This window comes from Oncorhynchus keta, chromosome 3 (genome assembly GCF_023373465.1).
Source record: "Oncorhynchus keta strain PuntledgeMale-10-30-2019 chromosome 3, Oket_V2, whole genome shotgun sequence".
NCBI classification, from domain to species: domain Eukaryota; kingdom Metazoa; phylum Chordata; class Actinopteri; order Salmoniformes; family Salmonidae; genus Oncorhynchus; species Oncorhynchus keta.
This window is the reverse complement of record NC_068423.1, coordinates 30,989,963-31,011,185: the sequence shown is the minus strand read 5'-3', so window position 1 is coordinate 31,011,185 and position 21,223 is coordinate 30,989,963. Positions and strand designations below refer to the sequence as shown.

The window sequence follows — 21,223 nt, the reverse complement described above, 5'->3', positions numbered from 1 at the left end:
GTTGTCCAGTATTGGGGTGTGTGTGTGTTGCCCAGTATTGGGGTGTGTGTGTTGCCCAGTATTGGGGTGTGTGTGTGTTGCCCAGTATTGGGGTGTGTGTGTGTTGCCCAGTATTGGGGTGTGTGTGTGTTGCCCAGTATTGGGGTGTGTGTGTTGTCCAGTATTGGGGTGTGTGTGTTGCCCAGTATTGGGGTGTGTGTGTGTTGTCCAGTATTGGGGTGTGTGTGTGTTGTCCAGTATTTGGGGTGTGTGTGTTGTCCAGTATTGGGGTGTGTGTGTTGTCCAGTATTGGGGTGTGTGTGTTGTCCAGTGTTGAGTGTGTGTGTTGTCCAGTGTTGAGTGTGTGTGTGTTGTCCAGTATTGGGGTGTGTGTGTTGTCCAGTATTGGGGTGTGTGTGTGTTGCCCAGTATTGGGGTGTGTGTGTTGTCCAGTATTGGGGTGTGTGTGTTGTCCAGTGTTGAGTGTGTGTGTGTTGTCCAGTGTTGAGTGTGTGTGTGTTGTCCAGTATTGGGGTGTGTGTGTGTTGTCCAGTGTTGAGTGTGTGTGTTGTCCAGTATTGGGGTGTGTGTGTTGTCCAGTGGTGAGTGTGTGTGTTGTCCAGTATTGGGGTGTGTGTGTGTTGTCCAGTATTGGGGTGTGTGTGTTGTCCAGTATTTGGGTGTGTGTGTTGTCCAGTATTGAGTGTGTGTGTTGTCCAGTATTGGGGTGTGTGTGTGTTGTCCAGTGTTGAGTGTGTGTGTTGTCCAGTATTGGGGTGTGTGTGTTGTCCAGTATTGAGTGTGTGTGTTGTCCAGTGGTGAGTGTGTGTGTTGTCCAGTATTGGGGTGTGTGTGTTGTCCAGTATTGGGGTGTGTGTGTGTTGTCCAGTATTGGGGTGTGTGTGTGTTGTCCAGTATTGAGTGTGTGTGTTGTCCAGTGGTGAGTGTGTGTGTTGTCCAGTATTGGGGTGTGTGTGTGTTGTCCAGTATTGGGGTGTGTGTGTTGTCCAGTATTTGGGTGTGTGTGTTGTCCAGTATTGGGGTGTGTGTGTGTTGTCCAGTATTGGGGTGTGTGTGTGTTGTCCAGTATTGGGGTGTGTGTGTTGTCCAGTATTTGGGTGTGTGTGTTGTCCAGTATTGAGTGTGTGTGTTGTCCAGTATTGGGGTGTGTGTGTGTTGTCCAGTATTGAGTGTGTGTGTTGTCCAGTATTGAGTGTGTGTGTTGTCCAGTGTTGAGTGTGTGTGTGTTGTCCAGTATTGGGGTGTGTGTGTGTTGTCCAGTGTTGAGTGTGTGTGTGTTGTCCAGTGTTGAGTGTGTGTGTGTTGTCCAGTATTGGGGTGTGTGTTGTCCAGTATTGGGGTGTGTGTGTGTGTTGTCCAGTGTTGAGTGTGTGTGTGATGTCCAGTGTTGAGTGTGTGTGTTGTCCAGTATTGAGTGTGTGTGTGTTGTCCAGTATTGGGGTGTGTGTTGTCCAGTGTTGAGTGTGTGTGTGTTGTCCAGTATTGGGGTGTGTGTGTTGTACAGTATTGGGGTGTGTGTTGTCCAGTGTTGAGTGTGTGTGTTGTCCAGTATTGAGTGTGTGTGTTGTCCAGTATTGGGGTGTGTGTGTGTTGTCCAGTATTGGGGTGTGTGTGTTGTCCAGTGTTGAGTGTGTGTGTTGTCCAGTATTGGGGTGTGTGTGTTGTCCAGTATTGGGGTGTGTGTGTGTTGTCCAGTATTGGGGTGTGTGTTGTCCAGTATTGGGGTGTGTGTGTGTTGTCCAGTATTGGGGTGTGTGTGTTGTCCAGTATTGGGGTGTGTGTGTTGTCCAGTGTTGAGTGTGTGTGTTGTCCAGTATTGGGGTGTGTGTGTTGTCCAGTATTGGGGTGTGTGTGTGTTGTCCAGTATTGGGGTGTGTGTGTTGTCCAGTATTGGGGTGTGTGTGTGTTGTCCAGTGTTGAGTGTGTGTGTTGTCCAGTGTTGAGTGTGTGTGTTGTCCAGTGTTGAGTGTGTGTGTTGTCCAGTATTGGGGTGTGTGTGTTGCCCAGTATTGGGGTGTGTGTGTTGTCCAGTGTTGAGTGTGTGTGTTGCCCAGTATTGGGGTGTGTGTGTTGTCCAGTGTTGAGTGTGTGTGTTGCCCAGTGTTGAGTGTGTGTGTTGTCCAGTATTGGGGTGTGTGTGTTGTCCAGTATTGGGTGTGTGTGTGTTGTCCAGTATTGGGGTGTGTGTGTTGTCCAGTGTTGGGGTGTGTGTGTTGCCCAGTATTGGGGTGTGTGTGTTGTCCAGTGTTGAGTGTGTGTGTTGCCCAGTGTTGAGTGTGTGTGTTGTCCAGTATTGGGGTGTGTGTGTTGTCCAGTATTGGGGTGTGTGTGTTGTCCAGTATTGGGGTGTGTGTGTGTTGTCCAGTATTGGGGTGTGTGTGTTGTCCAGTGTTGAGTGTGTGTGTTGTCCAGTGTTGAGTGTGTGTGTTGTCCAGTATTGGGGTGTGTGTGTGTTGTCCAGTATTGGGGTGTGTGTGTTGTCCAGTGTTGAGTGTGTGTGTTGTCCAGTATTGGGGTGTGTGTGTGTTGTCCAGTATTGGGGTGTGTGTGTTGTCCAGTGTTGAGTGTGTGTGTTGCCCAGTATTGGGGTGTGTGTGTTGTCCAGTATTGAGTGTGTGTGTTGTCCAGTATTGGGGTGTGTGTGTTGTCCAGTATTGAGTGTGTGTGTTGTCCAGTTTTGGGGTGTGTGTGTGTTGTCCAGTATTGGGGTGTGTGTGTGTTGTCCAGTATTGGGTTGTGTGTGTTGTCCAGTGTTGGGGTGTGTGTGTTGTCCAGTGTTGAGTGTGTGTGTTGTCCAGTATTGGGGTGTGTGTGTTGTCCAGTATTGGGGTGTGTGTGTGTTGTCCAGTATTGGGGTGTGTGTTGTCCAGTATTGGGGTGTGTGTGTGTTGTCCAGTATTGGGGTGTGTGTGTTGTCCAGTATTGGGGTGTGTGTGTTGTCCAGTGTTGAGTGTGTGTGTTGTCCAGTATTGGGGTGTGTGTGTTGTCCAGTATTGGGGTGTGTGTGTGTTGTCCAGTATTGGGGTGTGTGTGTTGTCCAGTATTGGGGTGTGTGTGTGTTGTCCAGTGTTGAGTGTGTGTGTTGTCCAGTGTTGAGTGTGTGTGTTGTCCAGTGTTGAGTGTGTGTGTTGTCCAGTATTGGGGTGTGTGTGTTGCCCAGTATTGGGGTGTGTGTGTTGTCCAGTGTTGAGTGTGTGTGTTGCCCAGTATTGGGGTGTGTGTGTTGTCCAGTGTTGAGTGTGTGTGTTGCCCAGTGTTGAGTGTGTGTGTTGTCCAGTATTGGGGTGTGTGTGTTGTCCAGTATTGGGGTGTGTGTGTGTGTTGTCCAGTATTGGGGTGTGTGTGTTGTCCAGTGTTGGGGTGTGTGTGTTGCCCAGTATTGGGGTGTGTGTGTTGTCCAGTGTTGAGTGTGTGTGTTGCCCAGTGTTGAGTGTGTGTGTTGTCCAGTATTGGGGTGTGTGTGTTGTCCAGTATTGGGGTGTGTGTGTTGTCCAGTATTGGGGTGTGTGTGTTGTCCAGTATTGGGGTGTGTGTGTTGTCCAGTGTTGAGTGTGTGTGTTGTCCAGTGTTGAGTGTGTGTGTTGTCCAGTATTGGGGTGTGTGTGTGTTGTCCAGTATTGGGGTGTGTGTGTTGTCCAGTGTTGAGTGTGTGTGTTGTCCAGTATTGGGGTGTGTGTGTGTTGTCCAGTATTGGGGTGTGTGTGTTGTCCAGTGTTGAGTGTGTGTGTTGCCCAGTATTGGGGTGTGTGTGTTGTCCAGTATTGAGTGTGTGTGTTGTCCAGTATTGGGGTGTGTGTGTTGTCCAGTATTGAGTGTGTGTGTTGTCCAGTTTTGGGGTGTGTGTGTGTTGTCCAGTATTGGGGTGTGTGTGTGTTGTCCAGTATTGGGTTGTGTGTGTTGTCCAGTGTTGGGGTGTGTGTGTTGTCCAGTGTTGAGTGTGTGTGTTGTCCAGTATTGGGGTGTGTGTGTGTTGTCCAGTATTGGGGTGTGTGTGTTGTCCAGTGTTGAGTGTGTGTGTGTTGTCCAGTATTGGGGTGTGTGTGTTGTCCAGTATTGGGGCGTGTGTGTGTTGTCCAGTATTGGGGTGTGTGTGTGTTGTCCAGTATTGGGGTGTGTGTGTGTTGTCCAGTGTTGCAGGTGTGTAACACAATACACTAATAATATACATTATTTTGCAGTAACAAGTAATATAACAGAGTTAAGTAATAATATCATCGTAACCGGTTAAAGAGATGGGTTGTAATTTTTATTATCTTTCCCTTCCTATTACAGTTACTGATTAAAGAGATGGGTTGTCATTTTTATTATCTTTCCCTTCCTATTACAGTTATTGATTAAAGAGATGGGTTGTCATTTTTATTATCTTTCCCTTCCTATTACAGTTACTGATTAAAGAGATGGGTTGTCATTTTTATTATCTTTCCCTTCCTATTACAGTTATTGATTAAAGAGATGGGTTGTCATTTTTATTATCTTTCCCTTCCTATTACAGTTACTGATTAAAGAGATGGGTTGTAATTTTTATTATCTTTCCCTTCCTATTACAGTTATTGATTAAAGAGATGGGTTGTCATTTTTATTATCTTTCCCTTCCTATTACAGTTATTGATTAAAGAGACGGGTTGTCATTTTTATTATCTTTCCCTTCCTATTACAGTTATTGATCCAAATAAATATTTATTATTATTATTCCCTCTCTGTTGACGCTATAAAACAAAAGTGTCCTCTCACCAAGTTACTGTTTACACACACACTCCTACTGACTGCTTTAGTGAGGGAGATCACACACTCCTACTGACTGCTTTAGTGAGGGAGATCACACACTCCTACTGACTGCTTTAGTGAGGGAGATCACACACTCCTACTGACTGCTTTAGTGAGGGAGATCACACACTCCTACTGACTGCTTTAGTGAGGGAGATCACACACTCCTACTGACTGCTTTAGTGAGGGAGATCACACACTCCTACTGACTGTTTTAGTAAGGGAGATCACACACTCCTACTGACTGCTTTAGTGAGGGAGATCACACACTCCTACTGACTGCTTTAGTGAGGGAGATCACACACTCCTACTGACTGCTTTAGTGAGGGAGATCACACACTCCTACTGACTGCTTTAGTGAGGGAGATCACACACTCCTACTGACTGCTTTAGTGAGGGAGATCAGACACTCCTACTGACTGCTTTAGTGAGGGAGATCACACACTCCTACTGACTGCTTTAGTGAGGAGATCACACACTCCTACTGACTGCTTCAGTGAGGGAGATCACACACTCCTTCTGACTGCTTTAGTGAGGGAGATCACACACTCCTTCTGACTGCTTTAGTGAGGGAGATCACACACTCCTACTGACTGCTTCAGTGAGGGAGATCACACACTCCTTCTGACTGCTTTAGTGAGGGAGATCACACACTCCTTCTGACTGCTTTAGTGAGGAGATCACACACTCCTACTGACTGCTTTAGTGAAGCAGTCAGTAGGCCTTCTTTGTAGGCCTCCTTGCTCGCACATGCTTTTTCAGTTCTGCCCACAAATGTTCTATATGATTGATGTCAGGGCTTTGTGATGGCCACTCCAATACCTTGACTGTGTTGACCTTAAGCCATTTTCCACATCTTTGGAAGTATGCTTGGGGTCATTGTTTATTTGGGAGACCCATTTGCGACCAAAAGCTTAAACTTCCTGACTTGATGAATATATCCATAGAATTTCCCTCCCTCCCAAAATAATTATCCAAAAAGTACGATCTTTGTCCCCATGTGCAGTTGCAAACCGTAGTTTGGCTTTTTATTTGTGTCACGCCCTGGTCGAAGTATTTTGTGTTTTTCTTCATGTATTCGGTCAGGCCAGGGTGTGACATGGGTTTTTGTATGTGATGTGTAGCTTAGTGGGATTGTAGCTTAGTGGGGTGTTCTAGGAGAGTCTATGGCTGTCTGAAGTGGTTCTCAATCAGAGGCAGGTGTTTATCGTTGTCTCTGATTGGGAACCATATTTAGGCAGCCATATTCTTTGGTTGTATTGTGGGTGATTGTCCTGAGTGTCCTGATGTCCTTGTGCTGTGTTAGTTGACACAAGTGTAGGCTGTTTTCGTTTATTGTTTTGTAGTGTTTGTGTTTATTCGTGTTTACGTTGGTTTCAATAAACATGGACCGCAATCGACACGCTGCAGTTTGGTCCGACTCTCCTTCACACCTAGAAAACCGTGACAATTTGAATACACTCTCCTTCACACCTAGAAAACCGTGACAATTTGAATACATTCGTTAATTTGACTCATCGTGCCACTTCATTATTTCACCTGTTGTCCCATAGAGATGTATAGATATGTAAAAGCGTAACTGGGGACAGGGAAGTCAGATGCAGGAGAGCAGAACTAGGTAATAACCGGAGCAGTTTAATATATATATCTAACCACCGGCATCCAGAATAATACAGAATTGGTACAAAACACCAGTCAAAATATGGCACAAGCATTTACAACAAACAATTTCACACACCGACATGGGGGGGGGGGAGAGGGTTAAATACACGGCAAGTAATGAGGGAAATGTAAACCAGGTGTGTGGGAAAACAAGTCAAAACAAATGGAAAATATGCCACCCGAACAAGGAGAAGTACCGAGTTCGGCGGAAGTCGTGACAGATATCATAATGCTTGACAGGTATCATAGTGCTTGACAGATATCATAATGTTTGACAGGTATCATAGTGCTTGACAGATATCATAATGCTTGACAGGTATCATAATGCTTGACAGATATCATAATGCTTGACAGATATCATAATGCTTGACAGATATCATAATGCTTGACAGGTATCATAATGCTTGACAGATATCATAATGCTTGACAGATATCATAATGCTTGACAGATATCATAATGCTTGACAGATATCATAATGTTTGACAGATATCATAATGCTTGACAGGTATCATAATGCTTGACAGATATCATAATGCTTGACAGATATCATAATGCTTGACAGATATCATAATGTTTGACAGGTATCATAATGCTTGACAGATATCATAATGTTTGACAGATATCATAATGCTTGACAGATATCATAATGTTTGACAGGTATCATAATGCTTGACAGGTATCATAATGCTTGACAGGTATCATAATGCTTGACAGATATCATAATGTTTGACAGATATCATAATGCTTGACAGATATCATAATGCTTGACAGATATCATAATGCTTGACAGATATCATAATGCTTGACAGATATCATAATGCTTGACAGATATCATAGTGCTTGACAGATATCATAGTGCTTGACAGATATCATAATGCTTGACAGATATCATAGTGCTTGACAGATATCATAGTGCTTGACAGATATCATAGTGCTTGACAGATTGACAGATATGGAAAAGTTCACCTGTCACTTCACAGATAAAGTAGAGCTTTAATCCACAGAGGGGGAAAACATGTCACCACTCAGAGGAAAATTCTACAACATAATGAAAGCAATTTTCATGGCCCCACAAAAATTACAGAACATTGAGTGCGGGCGGCTGGCAAGAATTAGAGTTACCAGTGCGATACAAAACCTCTGCAAATTGAATAATGTTATTCCTGATTTTTTTATTTTTTCATTCAACCTTTATTTAATTAGGCAGCAAATTCTTATTTATAATGACGGGGGCTGGGAATAAAAATTAAATGAAAATATAGGACAAAACAGGCATCACGACAAGAGAGACACCACAACACTACATAAAGAGAGCATGGCAGCAACGCATGACAACACAAGCATGGTGGCAACACAACATGACAACAACATGGTAGCAACACAACATGGTAGCAACACACCATGACAACAACACAACATGGTGGCAACACAACATGGCAGCAACACAACATGGTAGCAACACAACATGGCAGCAACACAACATGGTGGCAACACAACATGGTAGCAACACAACATGGTAGCAACACAACATGGCGGCAACACAACATGGCAGCAACACAACATGGTGGCAACACAACATGGCAGCAACACAACATGGCAGCAACACAACATGGTAGCAGCACAACATGGTAGCAACACAACATGGTAGCAACACAACATGGTAGCAACACAACATGGTAGCAACACAACATGGTAGCAACACAACATGGTAGCAACACAACATGGTAGCAACACAACATGGTAGCAACACAACATGGTAGCAGCACAGAACATGGTAGCAACACAACATGGTAGCAACACAACATGGTAGCAACACAACATGGTAGCAACACAACATGGCAGCAACACAACATGGCAGCAACACAACATGGCAGCAACACAACATGGCAGCAACACAACATGGCAGCAACACAACATGGTAGCAACACAACATGGTAGCAGCACAACATGGTAGCAACACAACATGGCAGCAACACAACATGGTAGCAACACACCATGGTAGCAACACAACATGGTAGCAACACAACATGGTAGCAACACAACATGGTAGCAACACAACATGGTAGCAACACAACATGGCAGCAACACAACACGGTAGCAACACAACACGGCAGCAGCACAACATGGCAGCAACACAACATGGTACAAACATTATTGGGCCCAGACAACAGCATAAAGGGCAAGAAGGTAGAGGCAACATTACATCACGCATAGCAGCCACAACTGTCAGTAAGAATGTCCATGATCGAGTCTTTGAATGATGAGATTGAGATAAAACTGTCCCGTTTGAGTGTTTGTTGCAGCTCGTTCCAGTCGCGAGCTGCAGCGGACTGAAAAGACAAGCGACCCAGGGATGTGTGTGCTTTGGGGACCTTTAACAGAATGTGACTGGAAGAACGGCTGTTGTATGTGGAGGATGAGGGCTGCAGTAGATATCTCAGATAGGGGGGAGTGAACAGGTGTTGTATGTGGAGGATGAGGGCTGCAGTAGGTATCTCAGATAGGGGGAGTGAACAGGTGTTGTATGTGGAGGATGAGGGCTGCAGTAGATATCTCAGATAGGGGGGAGTGAACAGGTGTTGTATGTGAAGGATGAGGACTGCAGTAGGTATCTCAGATAGGGGGGAGTGAACAGGTGTTGTATGTGGAGGATGAGGGCTGCAGTAGATATCTCAGATAGGGGGGGGAGTGAACAGGTGTTGTATGTGGAGGATGAGGGCTGCAGTAGCTATCTCAGATAGGGGGAGTGAACAGGTGTTGTATGTGGAGGATGAGGGCTGCAGTAGGTATCTCAGATAGGGGGGAGTGAACAGGTGTTGTATGTGGAGGATGAGGGCTGCAGTAGGTATCTCAGATAGGGGGGAGTGAACAGGTGTTGTATGTGGAGGATGAGGGCTGCAGTAGGTATCTCAGATAGGGGGGAGTGAACAGGTGTTGTATGTGGAGGATGAGGGCTGCAGTAGATATCTCAGATAGGGGGGAGTGAAGGGGTGTTGTATGTGGAGGATGAGGGCTGCAGTAGATTGTGTGTGGAGGATGAGGGCTGCAGTAGATATCCCAGATAGGGGGAGTGAACAGGTGTTGTATGTGAAGGATGAGGGCTGCAGTAGATATCTCAGATAGGGGGGAGTGAACAGGTGTTGTATAAGGAGGATGAGGGCTGCAGTAGGTATCTCAGATAGGGGGGAGTGAACAGGTGTTGTATGTGGAGGATGAGGGCTGCAGTAGATATCTCAGATAGGGGGGAGTGAACAGGTGTTGTATAAGGAGGATGAGGGCTGCAGTAGGTATCTCAGATAGGGGGGAGTGAACAGGTGTTGTATGTGGAGGATGAGGGCTGCAGTAGGTATCTCAGATAGGGGGAGTGAACAGGTGTTGTATGTGGAGGATGAGGGCTGCAGTAGATATCTCAGATAGGGGGAGTGAACAGGTGTTGTATGTGGAGGATGAGGGCTGCAGTAGGTATCTCAGATAGGGGGAGTGAACAGGTGTTGTATGTGGAGGATGAGGGCTGCAGTAGATATCTCAGATAGGGGGAGTGAACAGGTGTTGTATGTGGAGGATGAGGGCTGCAGTAGGTATCTCAGATAGGGGGAGTGAACAGGTGTTGTATGTGGAGGATGAGGGCTGCAGTAGATATCTCAGATAGGGGAGTGAACAGGTGTTGTATAAGGAGGATGAGGGCTACAGTAGATATCTCAGATAGGGGGAGTGAACAGGTGTTGTATGTGGAGGATGAGGGCTGCAGTAGATATCTCAGATAGGGGAGTGAACAGGTGTTGTATGTGGAGGATGAGGGCTACAGTAGATATCTCAGATAGGGGGAGTGAACAGGTGTTGTATGTGGAGGATGAGGGCTGCAGTAGGTATCTCAGATAGGGGAGTGAACAGGTGTTGTATGTGGAGGATGAGGGCTGCAGTAGGTATCTCAGATAGGGGGAGTGAACAGGTGTTGTATGTGGAGGATGAGGGCTGCAGTAGATATCTCAGATAGGGGAGTGAACAGGTGTTGTATGTGGAGGATGAGGGCTACAGTAGATATCTCAGATAGGGGGAGTGAACAGGTGTTGTATGTGGAGGATGAGGGCTGCAGTAGGTATCTCAGATAGGGGGAGTGAACAGGTGTTGTATGTGGAGGATGAGGGCTGCAGTAGGTATCTCAGATAGGGGGAGTGAACAGGTGTTGTATGTGGAGGATGAGGGCTGCAGTAGGTATCTCAGATAGGGGAGTGAACAGGTGTTGTATGTGGAGGATGAGGGCTGCAGTAGGTATCTCAGATAGGGGGGAGTGAACAGGTGTTGTATAAGGAGGATGAGGGCTACAGTAGATATCTCAGATAGGGGGGAGTGAACAGGTGTTGTATGTGGAGGATGAGGGCTGCAGTAGATATCTCAGATAGGGGAGTGAACAGGTGTTGTATGTGGAGGATGAGGGCTGCAGTAGATATCTCAGATAGGGGGGAGTGAACAGGTGTTGTATAAGGAGGATGAGGGCTGCAGTAGATATCTCAGATAGGGGGGAGTGAACAGGTGTTGTATGTGGAGGATGAGGGCTGCAGTAGGTATCTCAGATAGGGGGGAGTGAACAGGTGTTGTATGTGGAGGATGAGGGCTGCAGTAGCTATCTCAGATAGGGGGAGTGAACAGGTGTTGTATGTGGAGGATGAGGGCTGCAGTAGATATCTCAGATAGGGGAGTGAACAGGTGTTGTATGTGGAGGATGAGGGCTGCAGTAGATATCTCAGATAGGGGGAGTGAACAGGTGTTGTATGTGGAGGATGAGGGCTGCAGTAGATATCTCAGATAGGGGGAGTGAACAGGTGTTGTATGTGGAGGATGAGGGCTGCAGTAGGTATCTCAGATAGGGGGAGTGAACAGGTGTTGTATGTGGAGGATGAGGGCTGCAGTAGGTATCTCAGATAGGGGGGAGTGAACAGGTGTTGTATGTGGAGGATGAGGGCTGCAGTAGGTATCTCAGATAGGGGGGAGTGAACAGGTGTTGTATGTGGAGGATGAGGGCTGCAGAAGATATCTCAGATAGGGGGAGTGAACAGGTGTTGTATGTGGAGGATGAGGGCTGCAGTAGGTATCTCAGATAGGGGGGAGTGAACAGGTGTTGTATGTGGAGGATGAGGGCTGCAGTAGATATCTCAGATAGGGGGAGTGAACAGGTGTTGTATGTGGAGGATGAGGGCTGCAGTAGATATCTCAGATAGGGGGGAGTGAGGCCTAAGACGGTTTTATAAATAAGCATCAACCAGTGGGTCTAGCGACGGGTATACAGAAATGACCAGTTTACAGAGGAGTATAGAGTGCTGTGATGTGTCCTATAAGAAGCATAAACTGATGGCCGAAAGGTAAAGAACATCATGCTTCTACATCTTGGCCATGTTCTGTTATAATCTCCACCCGGCACAGCCAGAAGAGGACTGGCCACCCCTCATAGCCTGGATCCTCTCTAGGTTTCCTCCTAGGTTTTGGCCTTTCTAGGGAGTTTTTCCTCGCCACCGTGCTTCTACATCTGCATTGTTTGCCATTTGAGGATTTAGACTGGGTTTCTGTACAGCACTTTGTGACATCAGCTGATGTAAGAAGGGCTTTATAAATACATTTGATTGAAATTTGATTGATCTAGCCACTCGAGAGCACTCTTACATGCCGATCTATCGTCTCCGTAATCGAGTATGGGTAGGATGGTCATCTGAATCAGGGGTTAGTTTGGCAGCTGGGGTGAAAGAGGAGCGATTACGATAGAGGAAACCAAGTCTAGATATGACCTTATTTTACCTTTTAAATAAGATAAATACGATTTAAATAAGATTTAACCTTTAACCTCAGTTTTGATATGTGCTGAGAGAAGTACTGTTAGTCGATCAGGAAGAGAGCATCTATTAAATGACTAAAACCTGTGAAAATGTTAAAACTTAGGCTAATTCTGAATGAGGTCAAGGTGGGGCAGAGTATGAGCCAGTATCTGTCTAACTACAGACAGCTGGTTTCTGTGTCTCTCCTCTCCTCTCCACCCGCCCCCTCAACTGTCACCAGCCTTCGGCCTTCTCCTGGTGTTGAATTGGGCTGGAGGAGGAAGTCTAATTTTGTGTTGCCCCGGTGATGTGATGAGTGACCAATCATAACTGTGAAGAGAATGTTTAACTCCATTTGCACCCGATCCTCTCTGGTACTCTTCCAATTAGCCAGCCTTGTGCCCTGCTTCCAAAACTAGGCGTTGGAGTACATTACAACATATTTGAGATTAGCTTTATTCAAGTCATAAAAACATATCCAGGCAGTGTTTTCCTTTCCCCTTTTTTCAAGATATCCGTTCCGTCCCCTTTTTGCACCAATTAGCTTCCCTGTGTTCTATTTTCAAAATGCATTGGAGAACATGAAAATACCTCTCAGATGAGCTTTATCCGAGGACGTTGGCAGCCGAAAAACGTTGTGGTTTTAATCTAACAACATTTTTAAACAATCACAATCCAATTTTAATTGTGATGGCGAGCCAGGCCTGTGCTCCTAACATAATATTATATTTCTGGTAACACAACAATTCCATAACTTTTTTTGTCACACATTGTGGACTTTGTCTGCTACTTTGTCTACTAAAAAGCAAAAAAAAGCATGTGCGACTGAAATCCTACAGAAACCGCATACCTCACAGTTGAAAAAAGTCTGCTCTGTCGAGGTGTTAAAAACACGACCCGGGTTGTCCTCTGATTGGATTTTGACAAGTCCGGAGTCTCCATTTCATTGAGTGAACAGGTTGCCCGGGAGATGAAAAGGTTCCGAGGGTGTAAGGGGGAGCTGAGGGGGTTATAGTGTTAAATCAGGTGGTGATTGGTAGCATGGGACTCTTAACAAGTCTCTATCCATCTCTCTAGACTTTAAACACACACACACACACACACACACACACACACACACACACACACACACACACACACACACACACACACACACACACACACACACACACACACACACACACACACACACACACACACACACACACACACACACACACACACACACACACACACTGAGATCATATCTAACTGACTAACAGGCTCCAGTGGAATCAGATCTACCTAACTGTCTAACAGGCTCCAGTGGAATCAGATCTAGGTTTCATGTTGATCATCTCAGTGCTGAGAGAAGAGACCTGCCTGCCTGCCGGTGTGTCGCTCTGTTCTTTGGAGCACATAAATCCCAGACAATCATGTCTAAAATGACTGTTGGTAAACAGTTTAAACATCCACATCAAACAGTTTAGTGTTCTCGTAAACAAACTGTATCAAACTGGCTCCCTGCTAACATAAACTGGACACACGCCCACACACATGAAAGCAATCATGCATGCACAGATAAGTACACTTTCAGATAACTCTCTCATCCCCTGTCTTACGATGACACAGCTAAATGTAACAGCTCAATATTATCACACATAAAGTCTATATCAGTGTCCTCTCCGTCTCCGTCTCCGTCTCGGTCTCAGTCTCGGTGTCTGATACATTTGTACTTGGTCTTGACTCGGTCTCGGACACCAGACTACAACAGCAGAGTAAAAAACTAATATTTATCAGCCTCCATTCAGGCATAAAACCTCTTCCTTCGAGCATATATATGAGCTCCTTTCTTGATACATGAATACCTGAACAGTCTTTATATATATTATAGATGTCTATTATAGACATGTTGCAGTGACAAACCTTCAGGTTCATTTTTTATTTAACTAGGCAAGTTAAGAAGATTTTTCTTACTTACAATGACAGCCTAGGAACAGTGGGTTAACTGCCTTGTTCAGGAGCATCCCTTGGGGATTTGATCCAACAACCTTTAGGTTACTGGCCCAAAGCTCTAACGTTACCTGCTGCTCCAAGATTCTAAACGGATAGGAACTGCAATACCATGTACTCATGTAGGAGAGTGCACCTTTTGTAAAACATAGAGTATCAGTGGAGGGTACACGCATGTATAAACCATATACCCACTTTTTTTCCCCAATGTGCATTGCTTATACTCACTTCTTAATTTTTATTTTACCTTTATTTAACTAGGCAAGTCAGTTTAAGAACAAATTATTATTTTCAATGACGGCTTCTGCATTCTGGAGTCTCCTAACTTCACTTGATGATGCATTTCCCCAGACCACAGAACAGTAGTTCACCTGACTCTCAATTAATGCTTGTGTTATTTGCTGAACAAGTTTCCCTGGTAAATATTTAGCTATCCTTCTGATTATGCCTGCTGTTTTAATATATATTTATTTTCTTTACATAAATTCGTTATTTGGGACGACCATGATAAGCAGTTGTCTAGCTGCACTCCCAATAGTTTGATTTCTGCCACTGTGGATTTCTGCCACAATTTGTACTCCTCCCATACTTAATTGGGCCGGCAGGTAGCCTAGTGGTTAGAGACTAATAACCGAAAGGTTTGCAAGATTGAATCCCTAATCTGACAAGGTTCAAATCTGTCGTTCTGCCCCTGAACAAGGCAGTTAATCTACTGTTCCTAGGCCGTTATTGAAAGTAAGAATTTGTTCTTAAACTTACTTGCCTGGTTAAATAAAGGTACATAGGTTGAACAGACCAACATAAACTTTGCTTTTCTTGGTGTTTAAAACAAGTTTGACCCACTCCCTGATATTCTCCAAATCGCCTTGTATATTGTATGTACATGTTAAACCGATTGTCTTGCTGCATAAATTGTAGTATCATCCGCAAATATAGTAGCTTGCGTTTCAGCTAAAGCATAGGGAAGGTCGTTGGTATATATTAAAAGTGGCCCAAGGCAGCTGCCCTGCGGTATTCCACAGTTTAACACACGAGGGGAAGAAAATGAACCATTGATATGGGTGACTGTTTCCTGTCAGTTAGATATGACTGTACCCAATTCAATGCTACCTCCTTAAGAACCATAATGCGTTAATTTGGTCAAAATTATTTCATGATCCACTAAATCAAATGCTGCAGTGAAATCTAAAAATAGTACACCCACAAACTTGCCATTATCCATAGCATTGAGCCACTGGTCAGTCATGTCAACCAATGCAGTGGTATTGGAATGTTTTTTGCGATAAGCATGCTGATTAGCTGTAATCAGATCATTCTTTTCCATGTACTCCCACATTTGTCTACTCACAATACCCTCCAATATCTTACTGAGTGTAGGGAGTAGACTAATTGGTCGACTATTGGCAGGAGTAATGGGTTCTTTGCTGTCTTTCGGAATAGGACACCGTTTCGCATGCTTCAATACATTTGCAAACATCCCCTTTTCCAGTGACCAATTAAATATGTATCTCAGTGGAACTGCAATCTGGGGAGCAGCACAGCGAAGCAAAAAATTGTCCATAAGACCATAACCTGTAGATTTACCATCAGGTAATGACCTCAATAGGTTTAACAACTCCTCCACTGACACCATTTGCAGACTAAAAGAGCAGATCTTGTTGCTCATGATATGATCATCAATCCATTGGACAATAGCTTGTTTGGAAGAATGCATGTCTACATTGTTGCTCAGCAATTTCATTTTCTTCGTAATAAAATCTGCAAAATGATTGGCCATATCAACTGGTTTCGTTATTATTCTCCTGTCAACCTCCACACTAGATGGGGCGTGATGAGATAGATGTACCAAGTAAACCCTTAACTGTGTTCCATGCCTTTTTACAATCATTTTTTACAATCAATAATGGAGTGGAGGGTTGAAGTGGTAGTGAGCTGTAGTGTGTTGTCTAAACTACCTAACATCGGTTGGAAGATTCTCAAAATTCCTGCTTATTCTCTCCTGATTCCAGGAATATTCCAACCAACCGGAATTTTGGGAAAATCTGGGGATTTTAGGAAAGTTGCCGGAATTTTTATATCTTTTATATGTCTTTTATATGTTAGAGTTGTTAGGTTAGATTAGGTTGTTGTCTGGAAATAAAGCACGGTTGTAAAATAACATTTTTTTCTTTCGATTCAATTTATCTGCATAATTACGCTTATTATGTTCCATAATTCTGTTAATCAATTTCTAATTTTGACTTGGCTGCCAAGACTTTTTGCCATATTTCTTTGAGAAAAAGCTTCACCCAGTTCATCATCAATCCATGGAGATGGAACGAGCACCAACTGTTCTCTTTCTTACTGATGCATGATGGTCCATTACCTCCATGAGCAAATCAATAAAACATTGTGTGATTTAAATCATCCTCTAGATGAATCAGCTCCCAGGGTACACCAGCGTTTAGAAAGAGCTCACGATTAAATGTTTTAACATTTCTCTTGACCACAATCCTAGGGGTTTCTTTGAAACCTTGGTGTTCGTGGTTATGGTCACAATATTATGGTCTGTCCAGCCCACTGGCATTGATCTGGCTTTTAAGCATTGCAGTGGTATATTACAGAAGATCAGATTAATGCATGTGTCTGAACGATGACCCAACTTAATTGAAGATCTAGTAGTATCATTAACCATTTGTTTCAAACCACAGTTCTTAGAATATCTCATCAATTTTGTTCTATTCTAATTATTGAGATCCTTCCAATTTATATTAAAATCCCCCAAGATAAATACATCTCTGTTACTATTTGTGGCCTGGTCAAACACAGTGCATAAGTCATCCAGATAGGACACCTTAGAGCTAGGAGGTCTATACACACATCCTACCAATATGGATGCCTGGTGAGGCAGATGTACTTGAGCCCATATTGCCTCTATTTGACCTACATTAAGGTCATCCCTTCTCTTAAAGGGTATATGATTCTGAATGTACAGTGCTACACCCCCGCCATTCCTATTCCTGTCCCTTCTCAGTAGACTATATCCATGATACCTGTTCCTTCTCCGTAGACTATATCCATGATTCCTGTTCCTTCTCCGTAGACTATATCCATGATTCCTGTTCCTTCTCCGTAGACTATATCCATGATTCCTGACCCTTCTCAGTAGACTATATCTATGATTACTGACCCTTCTCAGTAGACTATATCTATGATTCCTGTCCCTTCTCAGTAGACTATATCTATGATTCCTGACCCTTCTCAGTAGACTATATCTATGATTCCTGTCTCTTCTCAGTAGACTATATCTATGATTCCTGTCTCTTCTCAGTAGACTATATCTATGATTCCCGACTCTTCTCAGTAGACTATATCTATGATTCCTGACTCTTCTCAGTAGACTATATCTATGATTCCTGACTCTTCTCAGTAGACTATATCTATGATTCCTGTCCCTTCTCAGTAGACTATATCTATGATTCCTGTCTCTTCTCAGTAGACTATATCTATGATTCCTGTCCCTTCTCAGTAGACTATATCTATGATTCCTGACTCTTCTCAGTAGACTATATCTATGACTCCTGACTCTTCTCAGTAGACTATATCTATGATTCCTGTCCCTTCTCAGTAGACTATATCTATGATTCCTGTCTCTTCTCAGTAGACTATATCTATGATTCCTGTCTCTTCTCAGTAGACTATATCTATGATTCCTGACCCTTCTCAGTAGACTATATCTATGATTCCTGTCCCTTCTCAGTAGACTATATCTATGATTCCTGACCCTTCTCAGTAGACTATATCTATGATTCCTGTCTCTTCTCAGTAGACTATATCTATGATTCCCGACTCTTCTCAGTAGACTATATCTATGATTCCTGACTCTTCTCAGTAGACTATATCTATGATTCCTGACTCTTCTCAGTAGACTATATCTATGATTCCTGTCCCTTCTCAGTAGACTATATCTATGATTCCTGTCCCTTCTCAGTAGACTATATCTATGATTCCTGTCTCTTCTCAGTAGACTATATCTATGATTCCCGTCTCTTCTCAGTAGACTATATCTATGATTCCTGACTCTTCTCAGTAGACTATATCTATGATTCCTGTCCCTTCTCAGTAGACTATATCTATGATTCCTGTCCCTTCTCAGTAGACTATATCTATGATTCCTGACCCTTCTCAGTAGACTATATCTATGATTCCTGTCCCTTCTCAGTAGACTATATCCATGATTCCTGTCTCCTCTCAGTATACTATATCTATGATTCCTGTCCCTTCTCAGTAGACTATATCTATGATTCCTGTCCCTTCTCAGTAGACTATATCTATGATTCCTGTCTCTTCTCAGTAGACTATATCTATGATTCCTGTCTCTTCTCAGTAGACTATATCTATGATTCCTGTCTCTTCTCAGTAGACTATATCTATGATTCCTGTCCCTTCTCAGTAGACTATATCTATGATTCCTGTCTCTTCTCAGTAGACTATATCTATGATTCCCGACTCTTCTCAGTAGACTATATCTATGATTCCTGACTCTTCTCAGTAGACTATATCTATGATTCCTGTCTCTTCTCAGTAGACTATATCTATGATTCCTGTCCCTTCTCAGTAGACTATATCCTTGAATGTTAATTTGCCCATCATTTACAGATGCATCTTAATGTGTTTTGGTCAAAGCCATAATATGAATATTATTTAATATAATAATAATAATATATGCCATTTAGCTGACGCTTTTATCCAAAGCGACTTACAGTCATGTGTGCATACATTCTACGTATGGGTGGTCCCGGGAATCGAACCCACTACCCTGGCGTTACAAGCGCCATGCTCTACCAACTGAGCCACAGAAGGACCACTGTTAAACTAAGTTAAAAAAGTCATGTATTTATGTTAGGAAGGCTACATACCTTAACCTGAGCCATATCCAGCCCTTTCCTTGTCAAGTAGAGATCAATATAGCATGTATTCGTTATAGTTGAAGTTGTCACGATACACTACAACACACAAACTCAAATTTGAACATTAAATTAAAATAGCCAGGGAGATATGAAACCAGTAACAATTATAATTATCACTCAAAAATATCAAATTCACAGTTTATGCTACAAAAACAACTTTATAAGAGGTTTTAAAAATAGCTTCTATTTGACTCAACTTTCCGTGAGGTACTCTAAGGCCTTGTTGGCAGAATGGATGGATATAGTTTAAAGCATGACTAATATAATTGTCCAATACACTTCTTTCTGTAGTCCAAAACATATTGATATCAGGTTGTAAAGTCACGGCTGGCCAGCTCTGATTGAGAACCATACTTAGGTACCCGTTTTCCCCCGACCTGTTTTGTGGGACGTTAACGTTGTCTTTGTTCAGGGCACAAAGCTTCACGGTTTGGTTTGGTTTTTTGTTCTTTGTTTTTGCCTGCGTCATTTTTTGGGGGAATAAATAGGAAATGTACACTTACCATGCTGCACTTTGGTCCAGTCCTTCAGCCAGCCGTGACAATCTATCTACTCTGATTTCAGAGCGTTCTTCTCTGAGTGTGCCAGAGAGCAGAACAACTGATGAATTTACAAACACTCAACACCTGCTGAATATGACCGGTGTCAGTAAACATAGAGGGAAAAGTAATAGTTAGTCAAGAACCCTCTAGATAACATGAAAACTACCTAGCCAGCTCTGCTAACGGCTAGTAAAATGGTCAGTTGGAGGTGTTCTCTCATTTGTGTCTGGAAGTAGCTAGCTAGCAAGCTAGCCAACTTTAGCCAGTTAGCTGGGGGTGCTTGGTTGGGACAAGCATGCATTGGCAGGCAAGCTGCAGTAGGACGAGGAGGCTATAATTCCCCATCGTTTATCAGTGCAATTTTGATGGCCAACTAGCTGAAAAAGTTTGAGAGGGTTAATCTAATGTTCCTTTGTTAGATATTAGTTCATCTTGCTTTGGCTAGCATTAGTTATTGATCTTGTTGTTGACCTGCATAACTGAGGGAGAGAGAGAGTCTACCTTTTCATGGTTGTTTGATCAATAGGACTGTAAAGTTCCAAAATGTAAGAGGACTCCTTCTAGGAGTATTTTGTAGTTTTTGGCGAATGTGTTCTAATGATCTAATGTCATGCTGTTGCTACTGCCTGTAAACACACAGTCCAGTTCATAGTGAATGATGACAGGCCCTACTGTCTGTAAACACACAGTCCAGTTCATAGTGAATGATGACAGGCCCTACTGCCTGGAAACACACAGTCCAGTTCATAGTGAATGATGACAGGCCCTACTGCCTGGAAACACACAGTCCAGTTCATAGTGAATGATGACAGGCCCTACTGTCTGTAAACACACAGTCCAGTTCATAGTGAATGATGACATGCCCTACTGTCTGTAAACACAGTCCAGTTCATAGTGAATGATGACATGCCCTACTGTCTGTAAACACAGTCCAGTTCATAGTGAATGATAACAGGCCCTACTGCCTGTAAACACACAGTCCAGTTCATAGTGAATGATGACAGGCCCTACTGCCTGTAAACACACAGTCCAGTTCAAAGTGAATATGGGGATGAATATGAACAGATTTTCAATAAAATTTTATGTCACTGAAATGCTGTCAGTTCCACTTTAATTGCAACATTTTTTCACACGAATAAGTTATGTTCAAAGAGATGGCGAACAACAGAAAGCTATAATTGCCCTGCAGTAAAAACACAATTCCACCAGAAACTGAACTTGTTGTTGAAAGTTATTCTTGAAAAGGGAGAAGCTAACAAATGAGCAAAAACCTCTTTGATATCACCTGCTGCAGCTGATAAGCAAACTAGCCGACAACAAAAGCTATTTTTTTGTTTTTGTTTATTTATGGATAGCCAGGGGCACACTCCAACACTCAGACAATCCAACACTCAGAAACTCCAACACTCCAACACTCCAACACTCAGACACTCAGACACTCAGACACTCAGACACTCCAACACTCAGACACTCAGACACCCCAACACTCAGACACCCCAACACTCAGAC

General features: G+C 43.5%; 1 long non-coding RNA gene across 8 annotated transcripts; it reads left to right on the top strand.

Annotated features, from left to right (window-relative positions):
* The first annotated feature begins 8,827 nt into the window (after positions 1-8,827).
* Positions 8,828-11,650, top strand: LOC127913503 (uncharacterized). Of its 8 annotated transcripts, none has more exons than XR_008085807.1 (4): positions 8,828-8,918; positions 9,538-9,714; positions 10,756-10,782; positions 10,840-11,058. It is a non-coding gene; the product is annotated as an uncharacterized LOC127913503 (long non-coding RNA). The 8 variants fall into 8 exon arrangements; XR_008085809.1 differs by lacking the exon at positions 8,828-8,918 and adding an exon at positions 11,631-11,650 and having other exon boundaries at positions 9,528-9,714; positions 10,840-10,989; XR_008085808.1 differs by lacking the exon at positions 8,828-8,918 and adding an exon at positions 11,573-11,591 and having other exon boundaries at positions 9,528-9,714; positions 10,840-10,989.
* The last annotated feature ends 9,573 nt before the right edge of the window (positions 11,651-21,223 follow it).